The sequence below is a fragment of the Bactrocera neohumeralis genome, unplaced genomic scaffold (assembly GCF_024586455.1).
Source record: "Bactrocera neohumeralis isolate Rockhampton unplaced genomic scaffold, APGP_CSIRO_Bneo_wtdbg2-racon-allhic-juicebox.fasta_v2 cluster11, whole genome shotgun sequence".
NCBI classification, from domain to species: domain Eukaryota; kingdom Metazoa; phylum Arthropoda; class Insecta; order Diptera; family Tephritidae; genus Bactrocera; species Bactrocera neohumeralis.
The window spans coordinates 13,352,155-13,376,568 of NW_026089624.1; the positions used below are offsets into that span (position 1 = coordinate 13,352,155).

The 24,414-nt window shown below is 35.9% G+C and overlaps 2 long non-coding RNA genes across 7 annotated transcripts; one reads left to right on the top strand and one right to left on the bottom strand.

The window, feature by feature from the left end:
• The first annotated feature begins 6,175 nt into the window (after positions 1–6,175).
• Positions 6,176–7,520, top strand: LOC126765972 (uncharacterized). Of its 3 annotated transcripts, none has more exons than XR_007668670.1 (2): positions 6,176–7,088; positions 7,153–7,520. It is a non-coding gene; the product is annotated as an uncharacterized LOC126765972 (long non-coding RNA). The 3 variants fall into 3 exon arrangements; XR_007668669.1 differs by having other exon boundaries at positions 6,176–7,046; XR_007668671.1 differs by having other exon boundaries at positions 6,176–7,040.
• Positions 7,521–21,261: 13,741 nt separating this feature from the next.
• LOC126765963 (uncharacterized) lies at positions 21,262–24,300 on the bottom strand. 4 transcript variants are annotated; one of them, XR_007668655.1, is made up of 3 exons: positions 23,882–24,300; positions 22,848–23,008; positions 21,262–22,213 (listed from the first exon to the last, which is right to left on the bottom strand). It is a non-coding gene; the product is annotated as an uncharacterized LOC126765963 (long non-coding RNA). The 4 variants fall into 4 exon arrangements; XR_007668656.1 differs by lacking the exon at positions 23,882–24,300 and adding an exon at positions 23,148–23,620; XR_007668657.1 differs by lacking the exon at positions 23,882–24,300 and having other exon boundaries at positions 21,262–21,476; positions 21,809–22,213; positions 22,848–23,078.
• Between the last annotated feature and the right edge of the window lie 114 nt (positions 24,301–24,414).

A 24,414-nucleotide genomic window follows, 5' to 3' on the forward strand; every position in this document is an offset into this window, starting at 1 on the left:
AATATGGTTTAAAAGTTAAAAACATGTCATTAAAGCTTCTTCTTCTTTACTGGCGTAAATGCCAAGCGAAGCCAGATTCTTCTCCAACAGGTCTTTCCAACGGAGTGGAGGTCTTCCTCTTCCTCTGCTTCCTCCGGCGGGTATTGCGTCGAATACTTTCAGAGCTGGAGTGTTTTCGTCCATACGGACGACATTACCTAGCCAGCGCAGCCGCTGTCTCTTCATTCGCTGAACTACTTATGTCAATGTCGTCGTATATCTCATACAGCTCATCGTTCCACCGAATGTGATATTCGCCCCGGTCAACGCGCAAAGGACCCTGAATCTTTCGCAGAACCTTTCTCTCGAAAACTCGTAACGTCGACTCATCGGATGTGGTCATCGTCCATGCCTCTGCACCATATGGCAGGACGGGAATAATGATTGACTTGTAGAGTTTGATTTTTGTTGGTCGAAAGAGGACTTCACTTCTCAATTGCCTACTCAGTCCAAAATAGCACCTGTTGGCAAGAGTTATTCTGCGTTAGATTTCGAGGCTGACATTCTTATTGCTGGTAATGCTGGTCCCAAGATAGACGAAATTAAAGTCCATCAAACATTGTAGCTATTATTTGAAAACTAGTGCTGTGATATCGTGACGATCGCTTGATCAGTAAATTTGGGTAATGGGGCAGAATGGAATTTTGAACTACTCTTCCGCCCATTCCCGTAATTTCAAAATTGGCTAATTTTGTAGGCAGTTGCAGCCTATTTTGCCCCTAGACACTATAAATGATCCTTGGTCTATTAAGGCCCTGAGTTTAAACAGTTCTGCTCGGTCTTCGATGGAGACGACTGCTGTGGCTAGTAGTACCCTACCGTAATTTTCGCTATGTAGCGTTTGGGTTTTTAACGCCTTTGATCAGTACGGTGCTTCTTGGCAGTTTTCTGTATTTGTTGTTGCAACTAATTCTATTGCTCTTTTTACGTTTACGATGTTTGAAGGTGAGCTAGAAAAATTTGTAATATGTAACATCGAATGATGTCGTTTATGGCAATAAACGCAATTCAATTTGCTTTCACAATCTTTAAGCATGTGCGCATGTGATAAGCAGTTTGTCGAAAGACTTTTGGACATTAAAAAATTGTTTCGTTCAATGATATTTATTTTTTTTGATTTCTCGCAAGATTTAAGTTTATGCCCCCTTTGCATAGTTCGCATGATGTTTGTTTGTACTGTTCAGATGTGAACGTTTGATTTTTGAAGAAGCTTCTAATTAAATTGTTGCTGCTACTGGCTTGGGGTCTTTGGAAGCTTCTATCTTTCATTTGCTGCCACGTGAGGCATTTTTTCCTTGATGAGAAGATGGCTCCCATAGCAATAATGACTTTTCTGGTATTGCTGCGGTGCATATGTTTACCAGAATTGGGTCCCAGTTGTTGTGGGAAGGTTTTGTGTCGATAAAACCGACAAACAGTTGGAAGCAGTGGATTGATAAATTCTTCACATTTTGAATTTTTGGCAAGTTCATTAATATCATTATTTGCTTATCTACCAGTATCTGGATTTCGAAGCTTTCCAAGCCATATGGAAATTTTCGTCGCGAACTGTTTTGCGATGACGCCTGCTTGACCTTTTGTTTTGTATCGGAGATAATAAAATTTTTGTACATTTGATTATTTTGGGTGGTTTATGTAAACGGCTGTGAACATGTCCCGGAAGGACGGCCATTGTTCATAACCACCATGAATGCGGGCTCCTTGAGGTGGATACTAGCCTCTTGACTTTAAATTTGTGGCAGCTCTACTCTCGGATGTGGAGTAGGTGCATTTCTTTAATTAATTTAAACTGGTCAAATATCATTGTTTTTGTATCTTCAGACTGATCTAAGCAGTTTTCATACTTGTCGTAAGCCGAGGATTTAAAATTTTCTGGTAGATCTGAGTCATCAGATTCGACTATTGCGCAATAAGAAGCTTGGCTCTTTCTCTTTTGATTTCTAATGCCGATTTAGAGTTGTCCTGAATAAGCGAAGATGAGAACTGGGTGTAGTAACGCATTAGACTGTCACTCTCATCGATCAAATTACTACATCTTATGTCTCTCCCCTTTTTTGTTTCGTAACACCTTGCTTCGAGCGTGCAGCTTCTGCAAGTGAACATGAACTTTTTTCGTCAGAAATCATCTTTGGAACTTTTAGTAACTGAGTTGGTTTAGATTCTTTTGAGTATAAGCTCATTTGAAAGATGTGACGAATAAATAAAAAATGTTTCAGTGAACATTTGATACAATTTCAGAAAAATTTTCGTTTATGAGAAGACTCTTTTGTAAGTAAGAGTTTCAAAGAAAAATTGTTTATATACTTAAATTATCTACTCGTTGAATTTCAAGACAAATTTCGTATATAATAATAAAACCCAACGATTACCCTCCTCCCGTAAAATCGACGCGAGGGGCGCAGTCCGCAAACGAGCAGAATTAGCCGAGCCATAAAAGGCAATAGAGTTTTTAACGTGGCGATCTTAAGCTGCTCAGCTACAGAAACAAAAATTTCAACAGCCAAAATTAAGAATTAGATTAAAGTAAGTTTATTATTTTTTAATGTTACTTGTTAAGACTAGATAAAATAATTTTTTTTAATGTTAAAGAGTGAGTCTGTTAGATGAAATGTGCTGGAATAAGAATTGAAATCGTGACATATACGGCGGAATGGTTTGTTTAAATCAAAATTTGTTGTGAAAAATTTTAAAAGTAAAGGTCTAAACTGCCTGGTACAGCGAGCGGGAACGTTAAAATTAATATCAGATAAGAGAAATGTTCTACAGACTGACCGATTCTTGAGTTTTTCAAGAAATATTATACCAAGCATCTCCCTAAGACTAGCGAGTGTAGGGAGATTTATAAGTTATAAACGGTTAGTGTAAGGAAGAAGATTTAAACTGGAATCCCAATGCAAATGATTTAAGACAAAAAGTAAAACTTGTTTTTGAACGGACTCTAATTTCTCCGAATGGACTTGATAACTTAAACTAAAACTACTCTCGTTTTTTCGCGCCAAAAAAAGTAAATACAAACTAAATTATAATTCATTCTAGGAATTTGTTTACTTTCCTTTGGACTTCTGGACCTCGCTTACTCTTTTAGGCATGGATTCTGCAAAAATTTTTGTAAATTCTGGAGAGATTTTGCTCCATTCTTCAATCAAAACCTTTTTTAGGTCGTCCTTGCTTGAAATGTTCCTCTGTCTAATTTTTCGCTCAAGGTGCTCCCACAGATGTTCGATAGGATTAATGTCAGGGAACTGCGGAGGGTTATCCAACGTTATTTTTTAAAATGTTTAAATTATCCAATTTGTTAATCGTGGACTCGATGAAAACCAAATTCCCATCACCAGAAGCTGTCAGAAAGCCCCAGACCACAACTTATCCTTCACCGTGCTTCATAGTGTTAGTAACACACCAAAGGCTTTACTTTTGGATCGCAAAATTTTAGGAGGTTTTTTCGATTTAAATATTTCGAATTCGCTTTTGTCCGTATACAAAATGTTTTACCAGAAGTTTGCAGCCTGATTTGTATACTTTTTTGCAAATTTCAAGTTCTTCTTGATTGTTGTTTCGCCTTTGATGTATAGAGCTTTTTGCGTAGTAGTTGTAGTTGTAGTAGTTGCATGCAAACCGCTTTTGTGCAATGTTCTCCTGATTGTACTGGCACTTACGGGCTTACCCGATGTCTCTGCTATATCTGTTTATATTTTAACAGCGTTTGAACTGTATTTGTTTTTTCTTCCCATAATATTGATCGTGCTTCAGTGTCAGTAAGACGCTTTGTCGGGTCCGGCCGTGATAAATTTTTACCACTCTGATGTTTACCATGTTAATCAATCATTTTTTTTTATTGTGCAATAGTGTCTTCCAACTATTTCTCTGATTTCGCGCAAAGATTTATTTTTATTATGCAAATCTAATATGATTACTTAACCTTAGAAAAAGCAATAGTGATATTAAATAATATGTTTTACTACACTCACTTTCTTGAAGAGTAACGGTTTCCAAAGGATATTTGGCGCTTCCTTGGAAAAAGTAATAAAAACATTCAACGGTTGTTGCCACTGTTTACTTATTTTGACGCGAAAAGACGAGAGTGTTTTTAGTTTAAGTGAATTATTTTTGGCTGTGTTTAGTTTTTGTTTATTATTAATACTAAGTTAAACTCTTATAGTATAAGCCTTAAATTATATAACAAAATTTTTTATTATTGTATTAAAGACTAATAGCCCTGACAGACTAGCAAAATTAATGCGCATTAAGCAACGCTAATGCGCATGGAAATTTTATGGTGACAGACGGAAGACTTGTGCATTTATACAGCTGATTGTGAAATTTGTTCAAAGATAATAGAGTGAAATTAAAAGCAATAATTGATTGTAATGCGAAAAAAGTGTGCGAAAAAGTTAAGAATATTGGAAAAATGGATAGCAAACTGTGCGTTGTTTATTTTCTGGCATCTAAAAATATTAAAATTTGTTTTTGTTAATATACTTACACATAATTTAATTAGCAATATAAAACTGCTTACCTCTGATGCTGTAAACGCAAGGGAGGCGGCAGACTTCAAGCGACATCTTTCAAAAAATAAATCGGCCATTTTTGAGCAGTGTTGCCTACTCAAATTTGGAAAATTCAGCTAAATGCACGAAATTCTTGTGCATTACAAATTTGCATTAACATGGGTCAAATGTAAATTACTATTATTACCAATGTAAATTAGCTCTGTCGTCTGTCAGGGCTATAATAATATCAGATAAGAGACGTTGTAATAAACACTTTTATATTAATAGAATTGCTGTTTACTTATTTTTGACGCTCACAATATATAAATATCACCTTTGAAAAACTACTAGTTACCCCACCACATTTCAATAAACAGATTGCAATTTCTTTTGAAATTATTGAATTAAAAAAAAAACATAACCGATTTGGCTTTGTGAGGTTTGCTTTCAGGCATTACAAATTTGGGAGGAAATTATGAGCTTTTGAAATCACGTCAGCAAAGGAAAACCTCACAAATAACAAAAACATCACAGTAGCGTGGCTGGTGATTTTGTGAGAGCACGAGAATAGCGATCAATGCTATCGATAGTTTTATCGATTGTTTTCCAGCTGTAGAAACTAACGTGATTAGTAATTTGGATTTTCATGTTATAAATAAAAAATAATATGTGCAAAAAAATTTACAAGTTTTTCTAAATTATATTGGTGAATAAGCTGATAAAAATAAAAGAAATTTGACAAAGATTATTGTGAATTGATTAAATAGGATTTACGTTGGGTGAGCAAAGGTTGTTAAAAAGGAACGTTTTTCTGAAGTTAATATAAAATTGTTTGTATGTCAAATGAATATTACATATATATATATACATATAAAATACAGAATAGAATGATAGATTCATCAATAATTTCGTAACGGGGCATCTCGACAGGATAGAATTTATAGAATACTACCTGTGTTGCCGTGCATATTGCCTGTGGAGACTCCACATTGCTCATTGCTTACTAGATATAGATTACCAAGTAGTTTGCCATATATTGTAAGCAATAAGCTCTCTTTTCAGCAGTTTGACAGCGCAATTTTTATTTCTATGAAAATTTGGAAGAGGCAACATATCCCGTTTGCACATATGCCGACGGGATTTTCATTTCGGTAATATGAAAATTAGAAGAGCGAGTATTAAGACGGTTGTGTTATATTATAAAAATAAAGTACATTTTCAAAATAACATTTTTTCAAAAAATTAATATTTAGTTTAATATTGTTAATTTACAGAAGAATTATGCAAATTGGCTTGGGAATGAGCGAAGTCTTAAATTTAATAAACTTATACAAGCATAAATCAAAATATTATTGCTCATTTTAAATTTATTATTTTAATTGGTATATACAATTTGTACCGCAATTATTGTATAGTAGTCCAAAATATGACATCTTATTATTCCCAGTAATAAATTTATAAAAAAAAGGATCATTATCAATGGATCATTATCCTCTTTTTATTATCTTATTTTTCCCAGAAAAGGATAAAGATCCTTTTTTGATTTTCCACATAAAAGATTTATAGCGGGATTCTATAACCAGTCTCTAGTCTCTATTTGAGACATTTTGAGGCAAAGTCTCAATTTGAGACTAGTTACTATTCACTAATCAGTCTCTAGCGTTAGTCTCAAAATATTGAGACCTGGTAGTTAGCAGGTCACAAAACTAAAAAGAACTCTTGTCTGCCATTTTGAATATACTGAATAGAGATCATCATAGATATTAATCGATTGTCGTTTCTTTATATTTTGTAAGCAACTCAAACACGAAAAGGTTAAAAATAAATCAATTTTACATAAACTTCGTAAATATTATGAAACAAAGTCAATATATATTTTTATTTTCATTGATAATTATGTTTTTTGACTATGTTATAGAAAATTTAATATTTGTTATCGACATATTTATTTTCATTCAAGTGTAAAAACATCTCTGAATAATGAAATGTAATAGATTTTGTGACTGTCACTTACAGAATAGCAATATCATCTCAAGTCTCAAAAATTGTCTCTAACTTAAAATCTCAAATTTAGAGACTTGAGACTGTCTCAAGTTACAGAATCGCACGGTTAAACAGTTCAAGGGCTCAAAACGTGCGCTACATCAGCTACCTACCCGACGGCATTTCGCAAATGATAAAATTAATTTTTCAAGAGCTCAAAGCATGCTCTACATCAGCTCGAACCTACCTACCCTTTGCCTTTGCGCAAATTATTATATTATGATAGCAAATGCCCCATACAGATTTGGCAATGGCAATAGCAATACGTTTGACAGTTAGTATTCTATAAATTCTATCCTGTCGAGATGCCCCGTAATGGAACTCTTTATTGATTACGATTCAGTACATCATTTTACAAACATACATACATCTAAATATGTATGTACAAAAATTTGAACTCTGCTTTCGTATGAAATCATAATATAAATTTGTATGAATATGAGTAGAGTATCAGTTTCTACATAATAGGTAAATGTACGTATTTGAATGAGGACAGATAAAGGCCTCGAGTCCAAAGTAGTATAGTTAAATTTTTTCTTGTGTTGTGATGATATACTTATATAGTTTAATCCCTATCCAGCAAAAGTGATACATATATACGACAACTTTGCTTCCATACCTTTTCTAAAGTTCAAAAATTCAACAATTTAAAGGAACTAACTATTCTAGCAAAATGTAGCAACAGAGTATAATAAGAAATCGTTCCATAAGTTAGGATACGAAAGGCTGCGATTTAGAAGAGCATCCTCCGATTTCGTGGTTAAAATGGGTATGTACGCATAGAGGAGGTCCTCCAGATCAAGAAAATATATACATATACAGCGAGTCACAGTGAAAGTGAGCCCCATAATGCTGTTACCGGAAGCTTTAAAAATATCACTAAAATACAACTATTATTAAAAAACCTTGTATATTATTTTGTCTGGATATTAATCTACAGTAATTCAATATGTATTCCAAACATTGCTTTTATTTAGTATACAACAATTAATTAAAACTAATGAAGTTCATAAATTTAGCTCACAGTGAAAGTGAGCCACATAAAATAAAAATAACATGGGGAAACTTTAGTATACCATCCCACGATTTCAAGGTTAAAAGTGGTATGGTTGGATAGGGCTGATGCTCCAGATTAAGAAAATATATAATTATAGCCGCCGAAAACTTTTAGTTTTCGAGATATTTGCGTTTTAAGTTGAAAATTTGGCTAATTTCAATTTGCAATTTTTCCATTTATAGTAACTTTTTCTTTCATATTATGCACTTTTTATACACTTACACTTCACTGCAATATTTCTACATATTTAGTTTATATTTATTGTTTAGATATTTGCTTAAAATACGAATTTTATATTTTACATAAATATTATTACACGCACAATAATAATAAGTGTTCTGTGTTGTTCCGGCTATAATTATATATTTTCTTAATCTGGAGCATCAGCCCTATCCAACCATACCATTTTTAACCCTGAAATCGTGGGATGGTATACTAAAGCCGACCCAATAACATAAATAAGACATTAATATTTTGTTGGACCACCTTTCGCAGAAATAACGGCTTGCAGACGTCTGGGCATCGACTCCAACAATTTATATGTATTTGTGGATGGAATTCTGCGCCACTCCGCGTTTAAGGCATTCAAAAGGTGCTTGGTGGACGAAATCCTATGATTGCGGACATTCCGATCGGAAAGGGCTCATAAATTTTCAATTATATTTAAGTCCGGAGACTGGTGGCACTTCTAATACATATGGACAATTGTACAATAACCATTCCCGCGCAACGAAAGATTTGTGCTTGGGGTCGTTGTCCTGATGAAAATAAAAATCTCCTTCGATCCCCAGTTTTTCGACGCTCGGCTTAAGGTTTTGACGTAAAATATCTATATAAACGAATTTGTTTATTATGCCTGGAATATGGTGAATATTTCCAGTACCACCACCTGCCATACAGCCCCATACCATGATGGAACCGCCTCCGTGCTTCATACTGAAAATAAGATTTTGCGGTTGAAGCTCGCAGTTTTTTTTTTTCGCCAAACCATTTGTTTACCGTTTGAGCCAAATAAGTTGAATTTACTTTCGTCTGTAAATAAAACCTGAAGACATTATTATTAGCTTTTAAGTACTTATTTACGTCACAAACCTTTTACCAAAAACTCATATCCTTTAGAACATATTTTTCGCAAACTCCAGACGCTTCTTACGGTTTTTCTGGCTAATTAATGGTTTGTTACGAGCCACCCGACCATTAAAACCGTGCTTCCTGAGGACTCTTCTTACTGTTTCGGGGTTGACATGGATATTTAGTTGGTTTCCAACTATGTCGGTCAGTTTTGGAGCACTGAGATGGGGATTTTTCTTAGTTTCCCGAACGATAAATGCCTCTTCTCTCTCGGTAAATGCTTTGCTTTTGCTCTTTTTCTGCTTATTTTCAATTCTATCTTCTCTAACAAAGCGATGAATTATGTGCTGCACAGTTCCCCGACTTTTATTGACATATTCCGCTATATCCCTTTGAGATTTGCCATCTTGGTACAGTTCTATCTCTCTCTGCCTAATTTCCACACTTGTTTGACCCATCTTCACTAATTGCTTTTCAAAACAAAACTAATCCATCAACAAACAGATTTATGCAAAAATACAAATTCAACATAAAAAAGTACCGTTACTTAAAAAACAACAAAATTACATGGCTCACTTTGATTGTGACGCGCACTTACGCAGTTGTTGTCGTTTTTTGAAGCTTTTCGAACTATTATTGACTACAACATCAAAAATTTACAGTTGGATAGTGTAAATAGGTTCGATTTACAAACTAAGCAAAAAATAAAGGGTGCCGTCAATGTTGTTAATTAATAATTTGAGTCTATGTTTTTAAATAACTGGTGACTCACTTTTACTGTGATTCACTGTACATATGTACATAGTTGCTGTTGACTTATGGTTTTTGAGATTTTTGTACTTAAAGTTCAAAAGATCAACCATTTAAAACTCGTGTTTTTCCGATTTAAAATGAATTTACACTTAATAGTAATAATAAATAGTGCAAAAATAATTTTAATTCCATATCAAACTTTAGTTAAAATCCATTTATTCATAAAATAAGAAAATGGTTGTAAACAAGCAAAAAATTAGTGTTACCATATGGGGTCGGCTTTAATATACCATCCCACGATTCCAGGGTTAAAAGTGGTATGGTTGGATAGAGCTGATGCTCCAGATTAAGAAAATATATAATTATAGCCGCCGCAAACTTTTAGTTTTCGAGATATTTGCATTTTAAGTTGAAAATTTCGCTAATTTCAATTTGCAATTTCTTCATTTATAGTAACTTTTTCTTTCATATTATGCACTTTTTATACACTTACATTACTCTACAATATTTCTACATATTTATTTTTTTAATAATATTTTAGATATTTGCTTAAAATAAGCATTTTATATTTTACATAAATATTATTACACGCACAATAACAATAAGTGTTCCGTTTCTTCGGCCGCGCTTCACAAAAAAATAACCCTGGTCGGTCTAACACCGGGGTGTTCAGAGTTCTTTCGCGTAGAACTCCTTTCTGCAACTTTTTTTCTTTTATAAAAAATTGCTTAAGATTTTTGCGTTTTCCATTTATGTATTTGCTTATTTTCTTTTGTTGACAACTAGGCAGATATGGCAATACCATTTATTTGCTAGTATGCAACCCTATTCTTATTGTGCATATGCAGTGAATTTAACTAAAACAAAATAATTAAAATAAAGCTTTATATTCAATATTTTTTTTTTTTTAACCAATGCCATTGTAACTAGTTAACATAAAATAAACTAAGGAACAATTTGTTTTGCTTATTGGATAATACAAAATAGTTAATGGTGCTCTGCGTATAAATTGCAGAGAATCTGGTTACTGTATAAGGTGGTACGGTTTTTTGCGCTTAAGCCTTTCTTTCCATTCACTTCGAGTGACAAGAACCCTGGCTTCAGTGTTCACATGTTCAGAAAAGTCTTTCCATATGAGACTTTGCACATTTTTTAATTGATGCAGCAACTGAGTCAATTTCGAGATCGCGTTCAAGATCGTGACTGCGAACATACCAAGGCGCATTGACGGCGCATCTTAAAACTTTGTTTTGAAATCGCTGGACTTGTGCCACAATGCTAGGGCTTGAGCAGCCCCAAAGTTGTATCCCATAAGTCCAAACTTGTAGACTAGAATTTTGTTATATGTGGATAGCCAATACAAGTTTCTGAATTTTATTTCTAATTCTTCTTTTTTATTTTTGACATGTGCACTCCATCTAAGTTTTGTGTTCAGGGTCATGCCTAGGTATTTCGCGGTATTATGATATGATATTTGCACACCGTTTAAGTACAGAGGCATATATCTAGTATTGTATGTGAAATCAATGTGTATTGATTTAGTCTCGTTGAATTTTATTCGCCATTTAGCTGTCCATTCAAATATTTTGTTTAAATGTTCCTGCAATCTTGCAATTGATGCAGTTTGTGTTTTTCCGACAGACAGAACCGCAGTATCATCTGCAAATGTTGCTGTAATACAATTGTCGTCAGGTGGTAGATCGCACGTAAAGAGTAGGTAAAGAATGGGTCCTAATACACTACCCTGAGGAACACCAGCCTTTATTTCCTTTAAATCAGAGTACATATCTTCATGTTTAATTCGAAAAAAACGGTCCGAAAGGTATGATTTTAAAATATTGTAATATTTTTTTGGTAAAAGCATTTTAATTTTGTTTAGGAGCCCGCCATGGCAAACTTTATCAAAGGCTTTAGACACATCGAGAAAAACGGCCGAGCAAATTTTTTTGTCTTCGAAGGCATTTTCAATGACTCGTGTTATTCTATGTACTTGTTCAATAGTGGAGTGATTTTTTCGAAAGCCAAACTGATGCGCTGGTATCAGCTCTTCAATTATGTTGTTAATACGCACAGCAAGCAGTTTTTCCAATAGTTTTGAGAGTATTGGCAGGAGAGATATGGGCCGATACGAAATAATTTCATGCGCTGGCTTACCAGGTTTATTGAACATAATCACCTCTGCAGTTTTCTAGTAAATGGAAACGTATTGAAGATTTATGGTAGCATTCATTATGGCAGTAATTTTACATATAACGTTGTGAGAAGGCTGTTTAAATATTTCACTGGTAATAAGATCAAACCCAGGCGATATCTTAGACTTCAGTTTTTTTATTTCTTCACATACCTCATCGTTAGTTATTAGAGGAATTTCGGTATAATTTTCGTAAGAATGAGTTTCCATTTCTGCTGCATTGGATGTGGCATATGGTTTGAAGACACCTTCAAGGTATGCCGAAAAAACATTTGCTTTCTCGATATCGCTCTTGGCCCTTGTCTGGTCTGCTTTTCTGATTGGATGATGCTGAGTTACGGGTCGAGAAAATTATTTTGTACACTTCCAAAGTGAATAATCGTTCCTATGGTCGTTAGATTTTTAGATAATTGCTTAGGATTATATTTTTAAATGCCTTTATCTTATTGGTAAGTTTTTTACACAATTTGTTAAGACAACTTTTGTCGGATGGAGATCTTGTTTGTTGCCACTTTCGGCGTAATCGGCGTTTTTCTGCTACCATTTCTTTAATTTCTTTGGTGTACTTATGACCTGCTGTGACGTTTCTTTTAGTTGGTGTGCTACTCCAGGCTGCATATTGAATTGTATTTGTCAAATTCATGATTTCGTTATCTAGCTCGGAATTACAACTTATTTTTACGTGACTATCAACATTGGATAGCATTTGCTTAAAGTATTCCCAGTCAGTATTTTTATTTGTTAGCGAAAGTGGAGGTTCCTTAATAACAACACTTTCGTGTAATGTTAAATATACTGGTGAATGGTCAGAGGTCATATCTAAACGTCTTTCTATGCACATATAATTTGAGGAGATATGTTTTGTAATAAAAAAACAAAAAGATCTGGTGTTTTAAGTGGATCTTTTGGCCAATAAGTTGGTGTTCCAGTAGACATGATACTGCACCCAGACAATTGGAGAGCTTTCAATAGCTCTCTGCCCTTTGTGGTTATAAGCCTCGAGCCCCAGTGAGTATGTTTCGCGCTATAATCACCACCCATTACCCGGTTTTTATGGCTATTGATCAGTTCTAGATAGCCATGACATTTTATTTCATGTTTTGGGGGACTGTAAACTGCTGTAAGGGACAAGTTGTTGTCGCTATCTATCGTGACCGTTATTGCTTGAAATTCATCTGTAGATATGCTGTTTTCTTCGTGGTGTTTTATGTTGCTTCTTATTATAATAGCAGCTCCTCCGCGTGCACAATGGTTCGGATGTATTGCATGATACATTTCAAAGTTTCTGAATTTTAGGTAAGTTTGCTTGCTAAAATGGGTCTCAGATATTAAGCATACGTCAATTTTTTCAGTAGTGAGTATTGTTTCTAGCTCATTTTGGTGTTTAGTAAGGCCGTTTGCGTTCCATAGCATAATTTTTAAGAATTTTGTCATATTTACTTATTTTTTTGTAATGCTTTTTCAAGCTTCTGAAGCCTCTTCACAAGTGCCATGGTAAACTCATTTTGTTTTGTAAGCTTTTCTAAGATTTGTTGAAGAATGCTAGCATCATTTGAACAAGTGTTCTCTTTTACAACTTGCGAATAAGTTAGCTCATTTGCTGTTGTAACTTTATTTTCAGCCATTGGTTGGCGTATTGCGTTTTTTGGGAGGCTTTTGGTATCTTTTACAACCGAGCTTTTAGGACGTGGATCGTTTTTCTTTGTACCAGTTCTTTGGTCACGAATCTTTTGCAGTTCTTTCGCAACTACGCATCCTCTGTAGTTAGCAGGATGAGCCTCACCACAGTAACAACATTTTGGTTGATTGTGATTAGGTTTTTGACTCTCTATGGTCTTATGCTCTCCCGAACACTTCACACATCTTGCTTGCTTACCACAATAGTTTTGAGTATGTCTATATGATTGACACAATTTGCATTGTGGTATGAGCTTTGACTGCTTTACGGCCTCAATGGCAACAACTGAATGCAATATGGTTTTTATTGCATATATGTTATTTATATTTTCTTTTGCATCGAAAGTAAGAAGAAACATATCTAACGGCTCTTTCGTTTTCCACTTCAGTTTGTTGACCGCGTTTATTGCTTTGAATGCCTTCTTGTGGAGGTCTGATAATATAGCCTTTGGCTCGTTTGAGTGATTTCAATTTTTAACTATTACCTTAATTGGACGAGATTGCTTATTTTCATAAGAAAACCACGGTAAATTTTGTGTAGACAGAGTTTTGGTTAACTTTCTATAATCATCAGAGTCTGATGTATTGATTTTGTATGTATTATTATTTAGAAGCTTAATAGTAAATGCTTTTTTTGCCTCATCATTCGTAATTTTATATTTTTTTTGGTATTCACAGTCACCCGATATCATTATTGTAGGAGGTCATGAGATTTTAGTTTCTGTTTGATTTCTTCCGACTTCTCTTATGGTATTTGATGTCGCTGGAACCACAAGCTGAGAAGATAGTTCAGCTTTCCTTTTTTTACTGGACCTTTTTTTCAAAATCCAATATGTTTCGCGGGCAAGCTCTTCCTCATCTGTTGCATACAATTCAGCATTTATTTCGTTATTTGTAGGACTTAAATTCTTTGTTTTTAGGTTTTGACTTTCGGCTTTGAGAAACGCTATCTCTTTCTTTAATTCGGCGCACAATTGCTCTATTGTTTCCAACTGCCTGGATTGTTGGTTTATAATTGTTTCATAATGATTTAGTTTATTTGCCGTAGTTTCTGGGTTTTCAGATGTTTTGCCACCACCAGGTGGAGGCGTTCGGACATTTTTCATAATGAGCCATTATTTAATAAAAAAAACTATGTGGCAACTATTAGATAAAACATTTACCAATTTCGGTGTATACTTTTAGGCTGATCGAATACAGGTAAAAGCTTAACTATAAATAACGCAAATATAATTGGTTCTTGTATTAGAGAAATAAAGCTTATACTAGGTAGTGAGTTTTGAGATTCCCTTTTGCTGGTCAAAGTCCAATAAGAAAAAAAGAAAACGAAAATAGGTAGCCTTACATCCACTAAAAAACTTTTAGCAGGTGCAACAGCCTATCCACTCGATCATCTTACCACACTTTAACTTCCTCTTCTTCTTCTTCTTAATTGGCGTAGACACCGCTTACGCGATTATAGCCGAGTTAACAACAGCGCGCCAGTCGTTTCTTCTTTTCGCTACGTGGCGCCAATTGGATATTCCAAGCGAAGCCAGGTCCTTCTCCACTTGGTCTTTCCAACGGAGTGGAGGTCTTCCTCTTCCTCTGCTTCCCCCGGCGGGTACTGCGTCGAATACTTTCAGAGCTGGAGTGTTTTCATCCATCCGAACAACATGACCTGGCCAGCGTAGCCGCTGTCTTTTAATTCGCTGAACTATGTCAATGTCGTCGTATATCTCGTACAGCTCATCATTCCATCGAATGCGATATTCGCCGTGGCCAATGCGCAAAGGACCAAAAATCTTTCGCAGAATTTTTCTCTCGAAAACTCGCAACGTCGACTCATCGGTTGCTGTCATCGCCCAAGCCTCTGCACCATATAGCAGGACGAGAATTATGAGCCACCTATAGAGTTTAGCTTTTGTTCGTCGAGAGAGGACTTTACTTTTCAATTGCCTACTCAGTCCGAAGTAGCACCTGTTGGCAAGAGAAATCATGCGTTGGATTTCCAGGCTGACATTGTTGTTGGTGTTAATACTGGTTCCTAAATAGACGAAATTATCTACAACTTCAAAGTTATGACTGTCAACAGTGACGTGAGTGCCAAGTCGCGAGTGCGACGACTGTTTGTTTGATGACAGGAGATATTTCGTTTTGCCCTCGTTCACTGCCAGACCCATTTTCTGTGCTTCCTTGTCCAGCCTGGAGAAAGCAGAACTAACGGCGCGGGTGTTGAGGCCGATAATATCAATATCATCGGCGTACGCCAGCAGCTGTACACTCTTATAGAAGATGGTACCTTCTCTATTTAGTTCTGCAGCTCGAACTATTTTCTCCAGAAGCAGGTTGAAGAAGCCACACGATAGGGAATCGCCTTGTCTGAAACGGCTCGGAGAGGTCCTTCCCGTTCCTGACAGAGCTTTTGGTGTTACTCAACGTCAGTTTACACAGCCGTTTTAGTTTTGCGGGGATACTAAATTCAAACATCGCGGCATAAAGGCAGCTCCTTTTCGTGCTGTCGAAAGCAGCTTTGAAATCGACGATGAGGTGGAGTGTGTCGATTCTTCTTTCACGGGCCTTTTCCAAGATTCGGCGCATGGTGAATATCTGGTCGATTGTTGGTTTTCCAGGTCTGAAGCCACACTGATAAAGTCCAATCAGTTTGTTGACGGTGGGTTTAATCTTTCACACAATACGCTCGATAGAACCTTATATGCGATGTTGAGGAGGCTAATCCCACGGTAGTTGGCGCAGATTGTTGGGTCTCCTTTTTTATGGATTGGGCATAGAACACTTAAATTCCAATCGTTGGGTATGCTTTCGTCCGACCATATTGTACAAAGAAGCTGATGCATGCTCCTTATAAGTTCTTCGCCGCCGTGTTTGAATAGCTCGGCCGGCAATCCGTCGGCCCCTGCCGCTTTGTTGTTCTTCAGGCGGGCAATTGCTATTCGAACTTCTTCATGGTCGGGCAATGGAACGTCTGCTCCATCGTCATCGATTGGGGAATCGGGTTCGCTTTCTCCTGGCGTTGTGCGTTCACTGCCATTCAGCAGGCTGGAGAAGTGTTCCCTGCATAATTTAAGTATGCTCTGGGCATCGGTCACTAGATCACCTTTGGGGGTTCTACAGGAGTATGCTCCGGTCTTGAAACCTTCTGTAAGCCGCCGCATTTTTTCGTAGAATTTTCGAGCAATACCCCTGTCGGCCAGCTTATCAAGCTCTTCGTACTCACGCATTTCAGCGTCTTTCTTTTTCTGTCTGCAAATGCGTCTCGCTTCCCTTTTCAACTCTCGGTATCTATCCCATCTCGCACGTGTTGTGGTCGATCGTAACGTTGCGAGGTAGGCAGTCTGTTTTCTCTCCGCTGCGACACGACACTCCTCGTTGTACCAGCTGTTCTTTTGCATTTTCCGAAAACCAATGGTTTCGGTTGGAACTGCACGTAAGGAGTTTGAAATGCCGTCCCACAGTTCCCTTATACCGAGTTGTTGACGAGTGCTCTCAGAGAGCAGGAGTTGAAGCCGAGTAGAAAATCGTTCTGCTGTCTGTTGTGATTGCAGCTTCTCGACGTCGAACCTTCCTTATGTTTGTTGACGTGCGTTTTTTGCTGCACAGAGGCGGGTGCGAATCTTGGCTGCAGCAAGATAGTGGTCCTAGTCGATCTTAGGACCTCGGAGCGTACGCACGTCTAGAACACTGGAGACGTGGGTTCAGTCTATCACAACATGATTGATCTGATTGATGTATTTTCTTGTGCTGGAAACTAGATAAATTAAATTAATAGAACAAAAAGCTTGTAATTATAAATATATACAATATGAGCGATGTTCATTTCACACAGCAGACTCATCAGTTTGTTAAAACTCAGCTTGTTCTTCGTCTGTTACCGTGTCGATTGACTTATAATTGATTTCTTCGCCGGGAAGTTTCAATTGAATTTGATCATTGAGTTTATTAACGTCATCATTCTTTGGTGCTAAAATTGCGCGTTTATAAAGCCAATTCGAATTTTTGTAAATAATTATTAAATTTGAAAATACTTTTCGACAACAGCTTGAATATTTGGTTGCACTTGACAAAAATCCTGTGGAAAAGAAATCTCATTTGTCGCAGGATCAATTGGAATTTGGCCGTTCCTTATGTCTAAAAGTTGTTGCGAAAATGTTTGAGCAGATGAGTCTTGCTGTAAATAAACACGCATGTTCGTTGATAGTGTGATTTTCTCGACTCTCCTCCAAAGATATGAATATTTCAAGCAAACGTTTAGCTCATCTGCGGGAGTTGAACGCGGAATAACCGGCAAAGTTTGACGGAAGTCACCAGCAAGAAGAATAAGAGCACCTCCCATTAGTTTGTCATTTCCTCTAAAATCGCGCAGGGTCTTATCAAGCGCTTCGAGTTTATGGGCCATTGTACATTCATCTCAAATTATAATTTTACACGTTTTGAGAACTTTATCCATACCAGAATTTTTGCCAATATTGCAAGTTAGTGTTTCTGTTAGGTTTAAGTTTAAGGGAAGTTTGAGTGCTGAATGTGTAGTGCGTCCACCATCCAAGAGCGTTGATGCAATTCCTGATTATGCCACTGCGAGTGCAATCCATTTCTGCATTCGAATGGACGCCAGTATTAAATTCATCAGGTATGTTTTGCCTGTTCCCCCTGGTGTATCAAGAAAAAATATTCCGCCTATCTCGTTTGTTACACGCTGCATGATTTTGTCATAAGCATTTTTTTGATCCGGCATCAGTAGTTTTACATGAGTATCTACATAATGTTGTAACTGCTGCACATCGTAGAGCTGCTCTCTCATGAGATAACTGTCATCAATATTGTCTTTGGTTCTTATCAATGCTGGCATTCCAAGTTGACTAAGGACTTTGTTATTAATTGATAAGCATATATCCTCAATCAGTAGTAAAGCTTTGCTGAAAATATTGGCAGAGTACTCTTGGTTAGGATCAGTTACACGCGATTGCCTAAGAATATCTTCACTGAGAAACGAATACATTCGCGGGTATATACATTAACTACTGTGCCCAAAAGGTGACATTTGAATTTAAACTGCGCGCGTAGAAGGATTTGGGGAATTATTTTTAGGTTAGTAGTACTGTCAGTCATATTTATGTCAAATTTCATGTCAAAATATTCATTAGTGTTTGAGATACGTGTCGTTTTGTGAGCTGCTAAAAGTGAGTTTTTCGTTTTTTGCGATGTCGAAATTTGTTGAGCAAATTCTTTGCATTAAATTTTGTTTACGGAATCAATTTTCTGCTGCTGATACGTTGAGGATGGTGCAGAAAGCCTTTGGTGATGAGGCTATGTCTAAAAAAAATGGTGAGTTCCAAGCCGGCCGTAAACGTGTCGAAGACGAAGAGGGTCCAGGGCGACCATCAACCTCAACCGACGAAGCTTACGTTCAACAAATCAAAGATTTGGTGTTGAAAAACCGCCGATTAACAATTAGAGACCTTGCTGATGAAGTTGGCATATCAAAAGGCTCAGCCAATACCATTTTGAAGGATGTTTTGGGCCTCAAGCGCGTCAAATCTCGACTGGTACCGAAAACATTGAATTTTTTGGAAAAAAGGCGTTGCGTTGATGTGTGTGAAACGATGCTTTCCGACTACCAGGGTGTCATGAAATGCATTATAACTGGCGATCAGACTTGGATCTATGCTTACGACCCCGAAACAACCGATCAATCGAGCGAATATCGTGCCAAAAGAGAGCCGAGACCAAAAAAATCGCGCCAAAGTCGCTCAAAAATCAAGGTCATGTTGACTGTTTTCTTCGATTATCGTGGTGTTGTGCATTAAGTATTCCTTCCAACCGGTCAAACAGTCAACAAGGAATATTATTTGAACGTTATGCGTCGTTTGCGTAACGCTATTCGCCTAAAAAGGTCGGAATTGTGGAAAGACAATTCTTGGTTTTTACACCACGATAATGCACCATCCCATACTGCCCTCGTAATTCGTGATCATTTCGCCAAAAACTCAACCCATATCGTTCCGCAACCACCGTGTTCACCTGATCTGGCGCCGTGCGACTTCTGGCTGTTCACCAAGCTCAAAAGACCGCTCCGGGGACACCGTTTTTATACGATAGAGGAGATTCAAGCCGCAGCGAAGACGGAACTAAAGGCCATCGCGGAAAGTGACTACAACCAGTGTTTCGAAGATTGGAAAATCCGTTGGCATAAATGCATTGCATCGGGAGGGGATTACTTTGAAGGGGATGAAATTGGTTTGAAAGAATAAATAAAGAATTTTCAAAACAAATACAATGTCATTATTTTTTGGGCACAGTAGTATATATGGAAATACCTGGTATTCCTGTAATTACCTTGAATTACCTGGAATTGTAAACGCATCAGTAAACGGATACATTCGCGGCGCTACAACTTACCTGGAATTCTTAAAAATCCTTAATTATTTACTTTAATGTATTTCAGAATACTTCGATATACTCCATTGTACTTAAATATGTTTCATATTGGCATATGTATCCACAACGCATGTTTCAACACAAATTTGGGTTATAAAACAACAGAATATCATCATAGTAAATAAAAACTGTATTTGGCAGTTAAAAAAAAAAGTGCTCCGATCGTCACCAAACTTTATAGGATTACTCGTCAGGTCAATCTAAAAATTTCCTGAAAGCTTCATTGAAATTGGTCTAGCCGTTTCGGAGCCTACCCGGAACATACATACATACTTTATTTTATATATATATATATATATATATATATATATATGTAAAATAGAATAAAACAATATTTTTTGTAAAGTTAATAAAACTGAAACTTGCTTTGTAAATCTTTTAAATAACAAACGAGCTAATTGTACAAAAAGTAAGGAAAAACATAAGTAAACACATATAATTAAAGATGGAGCTATATATATATCAGGAAGAAACATTTTAAATGAAACAAAATTGAATAGAACGTTCTTAATAACCTTTGACACTACTGTAACTATAAGTACTAAAACATTCGAAACACCGCCCGAAAAATGTTTCATTTGCTTAGGGCAACTGAAACTGCATCTGAAAGTGTAAACACAATGGCTACGACAGACTGCAGCGGCACGACAGTGAACTGAAAAAGTCGTTGTTCATCTTACTACATGTACATTTTGAGACGCAACAACAACACAATGGCCGGCATGTACACAAAACAACGCAGTTGTCCATTTTGTATGTACACAATTTCGTTGTGGCCATACTAATACCTTTCACTTCAATGAAATTTTAATATTTTGTTCAAAGTGAAATTTTTTATGCAAAAAATAAGTAAATAGGTCAATATTTTTGCTTTAAATTATCAATTGTTATTACAAATGATATAATAGAGCTATAATATAGCTATTTTATGCTTTTATTTGTAAAAAATCATCAAGTTTGTTAGAGCTGTGAATAATTTTACATTTTACATATTAGTGGCATCACCACTCTACCTCCTTTTTCTATCTTCCATCCTACTGTCAACTCTACTGTCGTCGTACTGTCGTTGGCAAAAATAGGAGGATATTGAAGTTAGCGAGAACGAAACTGTCGGCCTGCAGTCGTGTAGTCGTGCAGCTGTCAAAATAGCACTGCCCATAAGAACGTGTGTATTTTAATATTTGACAGATGTAGTTTGCAGTCTGTCGTAGCCATTGTGTTTACACTTTGAATCTGCACCTGCAGAGGACTTAATGCGCTCTATCCGCGGCTTAACCCTTCGATGCATGGTTTAATTTTCGTGAGAATAAAAAATTTTTGAAATCAGATTCTTAATGTGGGCTATTATAAGATGACAAATTATAAATTTTATGGTTGCAATGTTTCTAGCGGTAGAATTACGTAACATTGCATATATGCAATATCATGCAGCAAACCTAATTAATTTACAAGGAACTTACTATATGGATATGCTCTTTATTTTATTGAATAAAAGTGGACAGAAGTAAATTCATTACTTTTGCAATAAATTTAAATTTATTCGATATGTAATTTTTCGAAACAATGTCTTAATTTGCTGAAACATAAATTAATTTCAAAATATGCACGTATATCCGTCACAAATTTGCAAGTTACTCGAGTGTCCACCCATGTTGGCCAGTGATCCACGTGGTCCAACCGTAATTCATTTTCAGTGATGGGGTCATTTTTCTGGTGTTTTCTTTAGAAATAAAGTATAAGGATCAAACTTATATGTGGCAAATATATACATTATTTTATCTTTAATCAAATATTTTTTGATAATTCTACATGGTATTACAGCTTTACCCATTTTACAGTGCGTTTTACCTACTTTACCTACCTACAAACTGTCTGTGACTGTATTTCGTGTTTTTTTCCACTCGTTTATATAACAGCCAAGCATTTACTATAGCCGTGTCAACTAAACGATAAAAATGTCGTATATACCACATCTTAAAGCGTATTTTAATTTTGTATCGGCCTATAAAGTAATCTAGCAAATTAACACCCCCATGAATTTGTTATACTTACTTAGATAGAACGTTTGTGCAAGCGACCGTTATTTTCTGGCCAAATTTCTTATCAACCAACTGTTCCCAGTGAGTAAATTTCACATTTGCATAGGTGGCAAAAGATGTGTAGTAATTACAAAAAAAAAACTTTTTACTTTTTTATTTTTTTTTGTGGGGGAAAATCCTTTAGTAATATTCTATTATAACTAAGTTGGGACTTGATCCCAAATCAATTTCTTCAGGAAGTCTATTGATGCTGTTGTTTTCTCGGCCAATAAATATTTCGAAGTTGTAAGTACATACATACATATATCCAGATATACCAGCCAAAACATACTACTTAGACGGTAGATACGTTCCTCAGAAATCCGTGTAAAAAAAGAGGCGTTTCCTATAGTAAAATGGGGGATACGTTCCATGTCATCTGAAAACCGGTTACGATGAAATAAAGAATTATATTTACTTCGAAAAAACGTGCAAAAAAGTTGAAGACTATAAAATTTCAGATGTGCATACAAATTGTATGTTCATATGGCATTTTGTTGAGCATTAGAACTTAATATACATAATTGATACAGGTGAAAAATTGGTAGAGCATGCAAAAAGCAAAAGAAATCTGTTAATCCAGAACTAAGAACAGAAAAATTAGAATAGAAATAAGGAACAAATATTTACATAGCTACATAATTATTCGTCGCTACTTGATAACAAGCGCAATTGTTAGCGACGAACTGGACTAAGGTCGGTATCATCGCTGGAGATATCCATTTCAGTAATGTAAATATCATGCGAACAAAATGTGTAGGAAAGAGTTATCGAATAAGGGGATTTCCCTGTTACTACTAAGTATGTTCATTTCAACAATGGTGCTAAGGGTGGTAAAAACAAACATAATTACAAACCGTAGTAGATTAAAAATTGTTTACAAAAAAAAGTTTTTCTCATCCGTGTAACTTCAAATCCGTGTAAAAAGAAACCGTGTAAAAGAAGAGTTGGGTGTAGTTTTTTATATTTTTTTTTCAAGGACTTTGCAACTGCTGCGGCTATTATAACATTACCTTCTTTAAAATTGTGTATTGATGGGCTTGCTTCTCCGTGGTTATATTCGTGTCGATATATATCCAATTCAAACTTTTCTTCATCATCATCATCAAAATACTCATCTTTGCTGTCATCACAGTTTTCTATTATTCAATCACTATCATTATCAGTAAGCGCCCTGCAAGTAAAAATTTGGCTTAAATGCATGATATTGCACATATGCAATGATACATTATAACTCTCGCAAAAATAATTAGTGTGAAGGCCGAATTTGTTATTTGGGCAAGAAACTCTTCAAACTAATAGGAAGTACTTACATTTGATTACACATTTTCAATATATCAGAAAGAAGTTTAATCTTTACTACGTATATTCACAAAAACTCAACAATATTTGCTCTCCAAACTAATAGGAAGTACTTACATTTGATTACACATTCTCAATAATTCACAAAAATAATGAAAATTTAGTACTTCGTTTTCAATATATCAGAAAGAAGTTTACTCCTTACTAGGTATATTCACAAAAACTCAACAATATTTGCGAAACTCTATCAAAGGAGAATAGTAATAACGTACAATTTTCATATGGCGAAAAAATAACTGTAAATTAAAAAACGACGTAGCTGCCAGATCAACGATAAGTTAACATTGCATATATGCAATGCTATGCAACGAAGGGTTAATTATATATGAGGGCAATTCACAATCTGGTGCAAATGGTCTTGCATCTTTGCAATTGAAAATTAGCGAGCATATTTTTGCTTTTACACTAACAAACTGTATAGCGATGCACTTGCTACACCCTTTTAAATAAGCAACACTAAAACGCCATTGTATTATTTGCAATACTGGTTTGCAAATTATCAGCTGCTGTCAAAAAGAAAAACATTGTAAACAAAGAGAAGAAATGGAGCAAACCGGTTTAAAGAAATAAGGCTAAAACACGAAAAGCCGAACAAAAAGTATCCAGAGTATTCTGGATTTCTTGCAGGAAGCTCCAGAAGTAAAAGTGAAATTTGTGCTATGCGCCGCATAAAAATATTTCTTACCTTCAATGCTTCATCAAATATTCAGAATCCACCGTGGGGTCTAAATAACCAGAACGGACCCGGATTATTATCCTTCCAAAACTGTCAACTCGTCACTATTCCTCGAAATTACTTCAGGAATGTTTTCTGCCACTACAATAGCAACAACATGAACTATCCATTCCCCAAAATAAATGCTGTAAAATCTCTGCTGTCATTCGAATAACAAATTTGCTATAACACATCCTTAAAGAGAATGAAAAAACCTCGTGTGGCTAACTAATAAATATGGTTTAAAAGTTAAAAACATGTCATTAAAGCTTCTTCTTCTTTACTGGCGTAAATGCCAAGCGAAGCCAGATTCTTCTCCAACAGGTCTTTCCAACGGAGTGGAGGTCTCCCTCTTCCTCTGCTTCTGCCGGCAGGTATTGCGTCGAATACTTTCAGAGCTGGAGTGTTTTCGTCCATGTCTTTTAATTCGCTGAATTATTTCAATGTCGTCGTATATCTCATACAGCTCATCGTTCCACCGAATGTGATATTCGCCCCGGTCA